The sequence below is a fragment of the Odocoileus virginianus genome, chromosome 31 (genome assembly GCF_023699985.2).
Source record: "Odocoileus virginianus isolate 20LAN1187 ecotype Illinois chromosome 31, Ovbor_1.2, whole genome shotgun sequence".
Classification (NCBI taxonomy): domain Eukaryota; kingdom Metazoa; phylum Chordata; class Mammalia; order Artiodactyla; family Cervidae; genus Odocoileus; species Odocoileus virginianus.
In genome coordinates this window covers 40,191,939-40,197,686 of record NC_069704.1, presented here as the reverse complement: position 1 = coordinate 40,197,686, position 5,748 = coordinate 40,191,939, and positions in this window count along the sequence as shown.

Below are 5,748 nucleotides of genomic sequence, written 5' to 3'. Positions count from 1 at the left end.
ACACAGCACCACCGGCTTCCAGAGGTCTTTGGCTGGCCTCTCCAAACCACCTCCTCCCCACCCCTGACTTTTTTTCTTTTCTTTTTAAAACTTTTAACTTATTTATTTATTTTTGGCTGTGTTGGGTCTTCATTGCTTTTGCATGGGCGTTCTCCAGTTGTGGCGAGCAGGGACTACTCTAGTTGTGGAGCATGGGCTTCTCACTGCAGTAGCTTCTCTTGTTGCTGAGCACCAGCTCTAGGGTGCTCAGGCTTCAGTAGCTGGTGGCTCCTGGGCTCCAGAGCACAGGCTCAGTAGTTGTGGTGCATGGGCTTAGTTGCCCTGCAGCATGTGAGATCCGCCCAGACCAGGGATTGAATCCATGTCTCCTGCATTGGCAGGCAGATCCTTTACTGCTGAGCCACCCGGGAAGCCCTCCAAGCCCTTTTCTCAATCATTCCCTATTTCTCCAGAAGTTCTCAAATTTTCTTGGCGGAACTGGCCCCCAAATGATGACAGCTCATTTAAAGGAAGCTGCAAGTGGGGATGATGGCACAATGGGGTTCTCTCTCTGCCTCTTACCCTGTGTCTAATCCCTCTGCCCTCCTCTCCAAAAAGCTTCCTTCCACACTCGGCCTTGGCAGCCATCAGCTGCTATTTTACTGAGTCCCAATTTGGGTCAGGAGCTGCTCCAGTGAAAAGAACAGCTAATAAAATATAGGCCGTCCATGCTAGGAACTCATATCAGATGTAAGTACTGGAATGAGTGTCGAAGGTCACCTGAGCCAACCCCTGTACAGAGGAAGCTGAATCTCAGAGAGGTCCGGGAATTGTCTGTCACACAGCTGCGTAAGAACAGATTCCAGGCCTCCTGATGGCCAATGGATCCCTCTTTCCAAATTACCAAACTAGAATGTGCAGATGCCCACAGCATGGGATGGCCCCTGACCCCAGTACTTGCCCTGCAAGTAGCCCCTTGACTCTGAGATGGCCTCTCTCCTGGCCCTGGTGCTGAGTGTCTCAGCCTATTGGGCTTGGGCAGCAGAAGCCACGCCGTGACCCTGAGAAGGACCCTCTGTTTGGGCTGACTGACCTGGAAGTACCTCTTTGCTTTCCTCACTGTGTGCTCATTCCTCTTCCCTCTTTCCCCCTTCCCTGCCCCATTCCCTCCCATTCAGCCCAACTGTGAGCCTGGAGCGAGCACCAAGCAATGGCAGCTGGAAGAAAAGGCCAGTATGACCTGCGGAGGTCCTCGATGGACAGCCTGTGAGTAGCCACTGGGTGATGTCAACTCCTTCCCCATTGTTTTCCTCACCCCAAGCATTTATTTACCTGTCAAGGATTTATAGAAAGTCTCTTGAGTGTCTGTTGCCTGATGCTAGATGAGCATGAAGGGTCCTCTTTTGAATAAGCACAGTTAAAGACCCTGATGCTGGGAAAGATTGAGGGCAGGAGGAGAAGGGGGTGACAGAGGGTGAGATGGTTGGATGGCGTCACCAACTCAATGGACATGGGTTTGAGCAGGCTCTGGGGATGGTGATGGACAGGGAGGCCTAGCATGCTGCAGCCCATGAGGTCGCGAAGAGTCGGACACGACTGAGAGGCAGAGCAGCAATCACTTCCCATAAGAGTCCTTAGTGCTGTGAGGGACACAGAGGACCAGTGATACAGCAGGACTGATATTATTAGGGGGGTCTAGAGGAAGGGTTGGGAATGTAGATTTTGTAGCGGATACTCACTGAAGACTTCCTGGAGGAAGTGACATCAAAGCTGAGACTGGAAGGAAGAGTAAGTAATATCCAAACGAAGAGGGCGGAAAGAGAAAGAGTGTTCAGGCTTAGGGAGTTCCTTGAGCAAAGGCCCAGAAGATCCCTGTTTCCCAGTGGGGACCTGGAAGTGCCTCCTGAGCCCTGGGCAAGAAGACTGAGAGACTCCAGGCCTCCAGATTCAGCGCCTTCACCCTGCAGGGGCTCTGCATCTTGAGAAGCCTGCTTTTGCTCTCCTACAGGGTGGCAACGCCACAGGCCCACTGCACACGGCTGGGGAGAGAGTCATACTTGTGCTTAGAAGCTTCAGTCGTGTCCGACTCTTTGCAACCCCATGGACTGCAGCCTACCAGGCTCCTCTGTCCATGAGATTTTCCAGGCGAGAGTACTGGAGTGGGCTGCATTTCCTTCTCCAAGAGATCTTCCTAACCCAGGGATCGAACCCAGGTCTTCCACATTGCAGACAGGCGCTTTACCATCTGAGCTACCAGGAAAGCCCCAAGAATACTGGAGTGAGTTGCAATTCCCTTCTCCAGGGGATCTTCCTGACCCAGGGATCAAACCCACCTCTCTTATGTCTCCTGCATTGGGAAGCAGGTTCTTTACCACTTGCTTCACTTGGGAAGCCCAGGGAGAGAGTCATCCCAAGTCAAAAAGTCTGTGAGGTGGGCTTCACAGAGGCTTGAGTGTTCCAGGCGAGGGCTGAAGAGAAGCAAGGCTAGTAGCCTGCAAATAGTTGAAGGGCTGAAGCTGCCTGGGAAGCAAATGGAATATGCAGGCTGGAGAAGGGCATAGTGGGTGGGGTCTGCCTAGCTTGGGCTGGCACTGGGGAGGGACCTTCAGAGCCAAAGGGAAAGGAAGGTTTGGTGGCTGAGAGTCTGCTTTAGGGGTGCCTTCCTGAGAAGTGTAGAATTCTCTCCCCAGATCAGCCTCCTGCTCCTGGGCTTCAGGAAAACAGCAGCACAGGGTGTCCTGGAGGAGGGTGGTTAAGGAGATAGATGGTGGAGGGTGACTCTGGGGGACAAGTTCAAGGGGTTTATGTCATGAGGCAGAAGGAGTCACAAGGGGGCTCTGGTGAGGGAAGAGAGGATGGGGAGGCAGGAAGCTAGAATGGAACCTGCCTCCAAGCTGCTAGCAACCCCTCAGGCTGCAGCCAGGTGCTGTCCCCACAGGATGAGTAAGTCCAGTGATGCAGGTCCTTGCTTGGGCCACCAGCGGAAAGGCAGTGCAGAACCCAGCCAGCCAGTGACGTGGGGCAGTCAACAGCCCGTTCTCTAGTGCTCTCAAGAGACAAACAGTGGTTCCAAGCTGCAGGAACTGGGCAGAGGGGATCAGCATGTATGTGTAACAGAAGAAAGGAAAAGGCAGAGAGAAAAAGAGGCCGGGAAGCTTAGCTTCCCGGGAACTTCCCACCCAGGCTTGACTTGAGAAGTACCACTGACCCTTTAACAATAAGAGCTTCAACCGTGCAGGTCCACTTAAGGGCAGATTTTTTTCCCCCAATAAATATGTATACACTTGGGGCTCCCTATTCAAGAGTTTCTGCATCCGTGTGCATGCATGCATGCTAAGTCGCTTTAGTCATGTTAGACTCTTTGCAACTGTATGAACTGTAGCCCACCAGGCTCCTCTGTCCATGGAATTCCCCAGGCAAGAGCACTGCAGGGAAACCTGAGAACAGGGAGGACCAACTGTATTCATTGAACTTCATCATTTTATATAAGAGACTTGAGCATCTGAGGGTTTTACTATTCCAGGGGGGCTCCCAAAACCAATCTCTGGTGGATCCAAAGAAATGATTGTAATCCAAAGTCAGGAAAATGGTCTCTCCAGGGCTAGGGTGGGCGGGATGCAAAGGGAGGTGGAGGGGGAGGTGGACTGTGTATGAAATGCTGCCAAGGGCTAGGAGCTGGGGCCTGGGACAGGGCTCAAAGTGGGCCACCAACAACTCTTTGGTTGCTGGCGAGGGGACCCAGCCACAGGGAATGGCTCTGTTTTCCAGGATTCTGGCACTGGCAGACTGGGTGAAGATGAAGCAAACGTGGTAGCCAGATCCTTGGCTTGGGAACCAAAATCTCGAGGCTGTCTTGAGTAGCTGGGAGGTGTGAACTGAGGGCCAGGGTTGGGTGGGAATATCTGGCATTGGCCACAGTTGAGGCAGAGGCTGAAGGCCAGGACTTGGTAGTGACCTGCCTCTCAAGCTGAGAAGTCTTCAACTGCCCATCAAGAAGCTGGGATCTGGTGCCTCTTTCTCCAAAAAGGGAAAGGGTGTTGGTTCTGTAGCTGCAGGCCCTGTAGCACCCTGACTTTGAGTAGAAGTCAGTTCTGTTTTCCTGCTCTCTGCTGCATGGGGGCTGTCCCTGCTGCCGGGATGTGTGAGACATGAAGCCAACAGGCTGGTGCTCTGAAATGTGTCCTCTGAAAGGGACTAGGGTGTCAGATACCCTCTTCCCACCCCCCACATGGCACCCATACAGAGATCCCATGCTGTGCTCTTTTGTCATGCAGTGACCTCTGACACAGCACCCTTGATAATCCTTAATCTCTAATCCAGCTCTAAGTGAAAGTCGTTCAGTTGTGTCCGACTCTTTGAGACCCCATGGACTCTACAGTCCATGAAATTCTCCAGGCAAGAATACTGGAGTGGGTAGCCTTTCCCCTCTCCAGGGGATCTTCCCAACCCAGGGATTGAACCCAAGTCTCCTGCATTGCAGGCAGATTCTTTACCAGATGAGCCATAAGGGTAATTCAGCTCTAGGGAGATTCAGAGGAGGGGTAGATTAATGCACTTACTGAACATGGACCAGGCCAGAAAGCAGGAACATCTTGGTGGGCACCTTCTAACTATAAGCATTCACGGATGGGAAGCATGCTTCAGGCAATAAAAAATCAATTTTTTCTTTGCCTTTATTTTTGGCAATTCTATGTTGCAGAAACTATTATTAAAGCATATTTGCATTTTCAGAGGATAAGTTGGAGGTGTGATGGAGTGGGATTAAGGGGGAGACACGTCGGTCTGGGCTTTTAAAAACTTGTCCAAAGGTAATCCATAAGATGGATAAAACCAGATTGAGTTGACTACTGTAATTACTCACAGTCAAGATCCTCATAATTAAGGATGAGGATCCTTGAACACGGGAAACTTCCTTTGAGAACCACTCATATTACAGATGTCATCCCTTGTAATCTGTTATTTTCCAGAATTTTGAGAAGAGGGCCCAAAGGTGCCATAGATAATGTTACCACGGCTAGTGTCGTCGTGGCATTTAAGAGGGCAGAAGATATGAAGAGGTGAACGCCAGGTGGCAATAGATTGAATATGGGATGGAAGAGGAACCTGCTGGACAAAAGGGAGTGGGGAGAAGGCCGACATGGTAAACAGGTGCGGGTGCTACAGGGACCCACCCTGAAACTCATTAAGGGCCACGGAAATTGGAGACAGAAGTCTGTAGCTGCAGGGGCGGTGATGGAGGGAGGAAGGCCCTCAAACACCAGAAAAAAACGTCCCTTTTGGCAGAGGAAACGCTGTCTTCCTCTTCCCTTGGGCAAGCGGTGGAGGCCTGGGGCTAAGGGACAGGCAAAAATGTCAAAATCCCCTTCCCTAACTCGCATCCCTTCCAGGGCTGACTAGCACGCTGTAGGCGTTCTTTCTCAGCCTCCCGGAGGAAGCGGGGGCGGAGGGGGACCCTGAGTGAGTTTAGTGAGGTTTGGAGCTTCGCCAGGTAGAGGGGCGCAACCCCGGCCCCCGCAGGGGAGCCTAGAGCCTCTACTCGGCGTCCCTCGGGGTGAAGGCGAGGTAAGCGAAAGTGAAGAGGAAGCTAGCGGCGTCGCGAGGCGGGGCCTCCGGGACGTCCAATCCCCTTCTTTCCCCGCCCCCGCCCCGCCCCCTCAACTGATTTCGACCAACGGGGCGCCGCGAAGGGCGGTACCTGTCACGGCTGGCGTTCTGGGTGAGATTTTGCCCCCACCTTTTTCCCCTCCCTCCCTTCTTTTTTTTTTTTTT